Source organism: Mastomys coucha, unplaced genomic scaffold (genome assembly GCF_008632895.1).
Source record: "Mastomys coucha isolate ucsf_1 unplaced genomic scaffold, UCSF_Mcou_1 pScaffold23, whole genome shotgun sequence".
Taxonomy (NCBI): Eukaryota; Metazoa; Chordata; class Mammalia; order Rodentia; family Muridae; genus Mastomys; species Mastomys coucha.
This window is the reverse complement of record NW_022196906.1, coordinates 25,567,429-25,575,277: the sequence shown is the minus strand read 5'-3', so window position 1 is coordinate 25,575,277 and position 7,849 is coordinate 25,567,429. Positions and strand designations below refer to the sequence as shown.

Below are 7,849 nucleotides of genomic sequence, written 5' to 3'. Positions count from 1 at the left end.
TCTCTCTCTGTCTTTTTATTCCTCCCCCCAACCCTGTCTTTCTCCCCCAAACAGGTCATTCCAAACCCACCTACCTCTAATCCCTCCAGTAAGTGGCTAACAGCCAATTTTTTCCTTTTGAAAAAGAAAAAAAAAGCAGGTTTTTCTTTTGAAAGATACTGACAAAAATAGCAAAGATGTGAAAAAATAGAAATTCTATGTTGAAAGTCTAGATGTAATATTGTATGAAAAAAAGCACTTCTGGTAACTTTGCATATATTCAACTTACATACTCTGGCTCTGACAACATTTTCCTAATACACAAATAAAATGTAAATATACAGCTCTGTACATTTCCAGTCAAAGACAGACATAAGTATTGAATACACTAGATCACCTTAAAATAATAATTGTTCATAAAATGGTCCTTAAAGTGTTTTGACATGATAAGCCTTGCTTTATTAAAATGGAGTTCCCTAACTAGTTAAAACCTGACAAAATCAGCAAAGACACAGCAACTAGTTTCATACGACATAAAATCTGGAAGCTGGGTGTGGTATGCATTTAATCTCAGCACTTAGGAGCCAGAAGCAGGCAGTGAGGTCAAGGCCCGGCCATCCAGCGCTACATAGTAAGACCCTGTCTCAAAGAAAGTAAAAAGCAGAAAATCTGTCTTATAAGCCAAGTCTTCATAAATGTAAAAGAAGAATGACATTTCAAGCATAAACTGTTGTTTCAGATACAGAGAATTCATTTCTGATTTTACAGTGATCTGTAGTCTTGACCTTAGAAACTCTTCTAAATAAATTTACACTTAGAAACATTTTTCATAAATTTCTAAAAATAATGTCAGTGTCCTAGTTGTTGTTTTTCTGGTGCTGTAATAAATGCCAAAGTAAACCAAAAGCAACTGGAGGGAGGAGACAGCTATTTCATCTTACGTGTTCCTAAGAGAGAAGCTATGGCTATTATTCTACTAACTGGATGCAGTATTGGCATGACTGCGATGATACACTAGTGTGCCTCTGAGCCCTCGGCAGAGAAACTGCTTTTTATGGTGACAACACAGAAACCCAGTTGGTCAAGGTTCAGAGACTAAGATACTGCTGTGTGCTCAGCCCTAAATGGGACGTCCCTAAAGGGACAGCAGGATTGCTATCAAAGAGGGACTTCAAAGACTGTTAAGGGGTAGATGCAGCAGATTAACATTAGTCTTCTCTGTCAAACAGTGTAAAACTTATTTATGACAAGAAATCCAGACCTTTTTATCTTCCCTAGGACTTTTATGTAAATGTTTCAATTTATTCTCCATTAAAACCTTGTTCACACAGAGGCTTGCTTCCTTCTCACACAGAGAGGCTCATCGCCTTCTCTGAAGGGAGTGTCCGTGAACCACCCCTTCCCACACACTATGCTCATGTGCTGATTCTATCTTAAGTCTAGACAATTTTGAAAGACTATGAGTCAGTTTCCACCTGCATTAGAATAATACGCAAGAGCATGTCCTCTCAGGGGTATCAACTGAACTAGACACAAACCTTCACTTCAGGGTTGCATGGACAAAGCAACCCAGTAGGAGGAAAAGGGTTTCAAGGGCAGATAAGAGAATCAGACACCTCCCACTCCCGCTGTTAAGAGTTCTACAAGAACACCTCGCTATACAACCATAACATATATGCAGAGGACCTATGCTGAGACACATACAGGGTGTATGGCGGTCTTTTAAGTCTCTGTGAGCCCCTAAGAGTCCTGCTTAATTGATTCTATGGTCCACGTTCTCTTGGTGTCCTCGACCCCTCTGCCTCCTATAATCCTTCCTGTCCCTCTCCCGGGGCTCTCCTGGCTCTGCCTTATCCAAATTTATTTCTAACACAAGGAAACAACGTTTTCCAGATGCAATAGGGCAGTTACACATCTGAATTCACGGCAGTTTTGACAGTATGTGCAAGCTCAAGCCAGACCGACTCTCAGAATGGAGAGGGGAGATGAGCATGAAGCCCCATCTGTTAGCATTCTGTATAAACTCCACCCCCACAGATACCTGGCAGCAGCCAGGTATGCTCCTCCCCATGGTTACCTGGCAACGGCCAGGTAGGCCTGGCCCTATAAAGAGGGCTGCTTGCCCCCTCCTCTCTCTCTTTCTCCTGCTTCTCTCACTTTCTCCCTTGTCTCTTCCTCCCTTGCTCCTCCTCTCTCCCCACTCCCTTCCCCTTCTCTCCACGTGGTCATGGCCATCCCCTGCTTCTCTCTGCCTTTCTCTGCCTCTGCTACCCTCTTAATTCCCCTCCCCACACCCTAAATAAACTCTATTCTATACTATACCGGACTGTTTCTGGTCCCTCGGGGGAAGGGATGCCTCGGCATGGGCCCTCCGAGGCGCCCCCATCCCCAACACCTCGCCAGAACATATTCTTATAGCTCTTTCTCTTTTTATGATCGCAACAACCATCCTTGGCTATAGGGCTATTGGCAACTGATAGCTGCTAGGACGCAGAGTCATGTTACTTTAAGGGTGTGTCCACCATACTCCAGTGGACAGCCACACACCCAAAAGTACATGGGTAGAACAAATCTGATTTAATGGACTCTTAAAAAGAGAAAGACATAAAGTTGAGTGGGTAAAGAAGGGAGGGTGGATCGGGAAGAGGTGGAGTAATCAAAATACACTGTACAAAACTATCCAAGGAGTAATAAAAAATACCAGGAAATAAACTTCTTGTTTTGTGTCACTGGGCTGGGCATGAGAGAGTGAGATCAAAGGGATCTCAGGAGTGTAGTTTCTAGGTGAGGAGAAAGAGAGGGGGAGAGAGGGAGAGGACAGAAGGAATTTTTGTAGGCTACATAAGCAATTTGGAAGTGTAGATTAAACACAGGTTTTTAATTTATGTAAATAGGGTGAAGTCAGGTGGTGGTTGGCTCAAAGAAATGGGAAGCTTTACATCCTAGTTTGACTATTGTAGTATGCAAGCTATTACATTGGCCACAAATGAGCAGTGGCATTGTACCTGAGGCAACTTGACATTTCTGAGGAACTGAGTGTTTGTGGCTAGAGGAAGAGTGGGGAAAGAAGTAGCTTGAAAAACAGCTGAGATGCCTTTTTAACATAGCAAAGCAGACCTTGTCTCCAGGTTCTCCCAGCATCCCTCAGTTCCTACCTGTTACAGAAGATGGCTGGCATACCCATCCCCTACCCTAAACTTTCCAGCCCGGGGGCTGGGCTGCCCTTCCCCCAGAGGCTTTCCCAGATAAGTCTGCCCCTAGCTCTCTGCTCTCCCACATATGTACAATAAACATTCTCCTCACCATACAATACCAAAGAGCAGTCATGTCCCTCCCTTTCCTTTTTCTTTCTTTCTTGCATTCAGTGGTCACTACTGGAGCTGCTGGAGCCTGCAGCCCTAGAGGCAGATCCAGGCAGAGTAAAGGGTGGGGAAAAAGGCTTCCTGGTAAATGTTAGGGCTAGGCCAGGGGGAAAGGAGGTGGAAAGCATAGAGAAGTGGGAAGATTTGACAGAGAATCTCTCCGAGAGGAGAGGTCAAAAGGAAAGGGGCAAGAATTTGAATTAGATCCTAATGGAAAAAGCTGGAATCCCCGTTACCAGGTCTAGGAAGCCGTCTGTCTTGGAAGGAAAGAGGTGCTGGCTGGAGAGAGCTAGAACTCTCCTTATCTTGTTAGGTGAAGACAGTTGGCTAGAAAACAAGACAATTCGAGGCAGCAGTTGCTGTCCAGCCAGCTAGAGGAAGTTTATTTAGTGCAGGACATTCTTAGTTCCGGGATTTGAAAAGTGGCACACCTTTGGCAGTTTTAAGGACAAGAGAAAGAGCGTGAACAAGGCAGCTTAGGACAAGGGTCAGATCTGAGAAGAGGGAGATGAAGTTTAGGAGACTGGCTGGTTGATTTTTGTAGAGAGGGAGAACAGGTGAGGTATTAAGAACAGAGGGGAAGGGGAGCGGGGAGCCAAGTCAGACTGACTGACAGACAGACAGACAACAGACAGACGGTATTCCATTGTGCTGGAGGAGACGCTGAAGGTCTCTGACTTGTAAATCAAACACACTGCCTTCAGATCAAACACAAACAAAAATGTCCATCTCAGAGGAGGCAACACACAATCTGACCATATTTCAATAGAACACAAGGTGTTTGGGCTTAATTGAATCCCCCTTTGAGTAGGATGGCGGTCCAGTGGTCATTCAGTAGAGTGAGAAAGGAAACTTTCAAATGGAAAGGCTCTGTTTGGTGAAGGGGTTATCCCCCTAGACCAGTGGTTCTCAACCTGTAGGTAGTGATCCTTTTCACAGGGGTTGCCTTAGACCATTGGAAAACTCAGATATTTATACTATGATTCATAACAGGAGCAAAATAACAGTTATGAAGTAGAAAAAAAATCCATGGGTAGGAGTCACAACAACATGAGGAATTGTGTTAATGGATCATGGCACTAAGAAGGTTGAGAACCAACCAGTGCCATAGATAAAGACAGACAACATCCATAGATCCTTTGGAGGGACTTCAATAGTACAACCTGCAGAGAACCCAGTACCCAGTGCCAGGTTTGCTGAGAAGTCTGCTTGGTGGGCAGTCAGAAAGAGGTTTTGTTACCTGGTGGTGATTAAATGGTCCCTGTAAGAGTTTCTCAAGAAGGAAGGGGTATAATGAGTTCATGTGGTCAACAGGAAGGACAAAAGAGCAGAGGACTGGAGAGCCCATCCTCAGCTCCCTGTGCAGGCCACCAGTGTCATAGCAGTGGGAAAGCTGGAAAGTGGTGAGGAGCTCAATGGCAGCAGAGGATCGCTCTGAGCTAGGAACCAATGCCTGCCTGCCATCTGCTTACAGGCTGGGGTCCATACAGAACAGACAAAATTGGGAAGAGAGACTGAAAAGTTTTCTTTTAGGGCCTGTAGTTGTTCAGTGTGTGTGTGCAGGCATGTGTGTGTGTGTGTGTGTGTGTGTGTGTGTGTGTGTGTGTATGTGTTGTGGGGAAGGGGTGACCAGTGAGTCAGCTAAAGACTATCAACTGATCTAGAGGCATCAATCATGGCTAGTCATTCGTGGCAGCCAGGTTGGATGAGGGGGCAACAATGGAGTGGGTAGGACAAGAATCCAGAGAAACAGGTTGCTTTGGTTCTAGGAACCAAGTAACTTCCAGCTTGAGGATTGTCATGGTTCAATTAAGATGAAGGTGCTTTACAAGAAAATGGTTTATATTTAACATCCAGATCAACAGAGCATGAAGTCACAAAAACAAGCAAAAATTGTGTGGGTCATTAGAAGTAATGGGAGGAGTCTTTGACCCCTGAACTCATCAATGGTGACAGTGGTAGAAATGGTATCATATGTTGCATGCCCAGTCAAAACCCTAATAGCAGCCATAGAAAACCTTGCCCTTGACCTTCACAGTACAGCTACCTACCTGGCCGCCACAGGCCCAGGTTTGCCTCCCAGACAGTTTGCCAAAGCTGTTATGTGGGTACCTAGATTTAAATCAACAATGTCCTAAATGTCTCCAAAAGACCATTAAGCCTTCATCTAAAGCCAGTTGCTTCAAGATGGTGGGGAACATGGTAAAACCTGGGGATGTCATTAGCCAAAATCCCTTGTAGAACTCTGCTTTATGTAAAAATGAGTTCCTTCATCAAAAACATTGCTTTGTAGAGTACTATGACAATGGGTGAGCATTTTGGAGATCCATAGATGGTAGTTTTGGGGAAAGTACCACATAAAAAAATTTTTTTTCAAAAAAAGTAAATCCATGTTTAGAATAAGAATTAATTCTAGTAAGAATGAACTTTTGCAAGTAAGCTTCTAAGAAAACTTCAGGAAAGAGGTCCCAGACCATCCCACATATATAGTTAGCTGAGAACAAGTGTAGCTATTTGGAAGCTGTGAGCATAGAGAACAACCTAGTATAATTAACAGTCCTGGAGCTACCTACAGGGTTGAAACAGCAGCAACAGCAGTGACTAACAGCTAACAGAGTTAGCTAACAAACCAAGAATCAAAGATAGACACAGGAGTGGGGTGGGGTGAGGTAAGGCTTCAACCGCACTAACCATCCCTAACTGAGTAGGAAACCCAGGAACCATGGGTAATCAATGCTCTGCTTGGGCCAGAGGGACATGCATACCAAAACAAAAAACAAAAACAAAACAAAACAAAACAAACAAACAAACAAAAAAACACCAGAAGAGGAAGTTCCGTGGCTCTCTATTCTCCTGGAGACCACTTCTTTTAGATGTTTGTCTCACGTTTCCTTCATTTCTCAGTTTCTCATTTGTCTTTCCTTCTTGATAAAGTTTGATTCTGTTTAGTCCACAGCTTTAATCTTCACTGACTTAAGATGACAAAACTTAGAGCCACTTTCTCAAGTGGATTGTAGGGATGGGTCTGATGCTAAGATCCTGTTCCCCAATTGGTTCTTTTTTTTTTCTCTTTCTATTTTTTTATTAGATATTTTCTTTATTTACATGTCATACAATATCTCCTCTCCCAGTTTCCCCTCCGAAAAGACAAAAAACAAAAAAACAACTCCACAGTGGCTGAAAAGGTAAAAGATCAAAAAAGAGAAATAGACAGTTTTCTCAGCCTATTGTGTAACAATTTACATGAACTCCGAGAAAACAGTTTCTTCCTTGGCTGAATCACACAAACTTTGTGGAAACCTAACTGGAGACCTGAAGACAACAAAGGAAACCCATTCACAGGAACTTTGCCAGTTAAGCAATAGTTGGGCAGAGAGACTCTGTGCTTTGGAGAAGACATATGAAAACATCTTGAACAGTATTCAAGAAAATACAGAGCGGAAGTCTACTGATATAATCAGCAAAATGACAGTTCACAGTAAGAAAATTCCTGCTGAATCTGATGGATTATTACAAGAGCTCAGACACTTTAACCAAGAAGGCACACGGTTGGAGAGTCTGTAGGGCATTGCAGTTCACTCAGCAGCAACCTGGAGACTGTATTCCAAGAGATCACACAGAGCCGTGGGACCCTGGGCACAAACACAGTCTATTTTTCTGATCAGTGGGCATCCTGGTTAAGCAAGATGAAGGAAGAACATCAGAACTTAATGGAGTTTGTAAATGGATGTTGTGAAGCTTCAAGTTCGGAGATAACTGGAAAAATAAAAGAACAGACAGCAGCTATTGAGAACCAGCACAGCTCTTTTGTTGTTCAGATAACATCTGATGAATAAAAAAATTAAAGAAGGAAGCCTGGAGCTTGATGAAAGTATAAAAACTGGTTTAACAAAGCTTAATTGCTTTCTGCAACAGGATCTGAAACGAGATATCCCAACAGGTATGACACAGAGAGAAAAAATTATTTATATCCATCAACACTCGTGAGAACTGAACCACAGGAACAGCTCCTTGATCAGCTGCAAAAGAAACAGCCCAAGAGTTAATAACGCTAAACAGCTCAAAAACCAGCAAAGGGACCAGTCAGGACACGGATGAAGAGAGGGAGGGTCTGGAGCAGTGTACTGAAGAACTTTTAAGTCAAGAGACATGTGTGCATGCCAGTGTGGATTGTTCTTCCAGTGGAGGTGTTCCATTTTTCCAGCATAAAAAGCCACATGGAAAAGACAAAGAAAACAGAGGCCTTAACCCCATGGAGAAGTGTAAAGTAGAAGAGGCCTCGGAGCACTCCATCTCCAAGAGCAGACTGCTGCTGCACGCCTCCATAAATCTCTAGCTGATCTGAGAGTTACAGCCTGAAACTCCACAGTCTGAAGCTATGTCCAGATGAAAATGGGACAGACTGTATGAGGGCCCACAGTAACTGTAGTTGAACTGAATGTCTTTTTTATAGTCCCTGTAGTCCAAGTATGTAGTAAGCTGGGTGCCATTTGGGATTTACATTGAAT

General features: G+C 43.3%; 1 pseudogene; it reads left to right on the top strand.

Moving 5' to 3' along the window:
- The window catches only part of LOC116072806, a 40,922-nt pseudogene extending 33,245 nt beyond the window's left edge, over positions 1–7,677 (top strand).
- Positions 7,678–7,849: the final 172 nt, after the last annotated feature.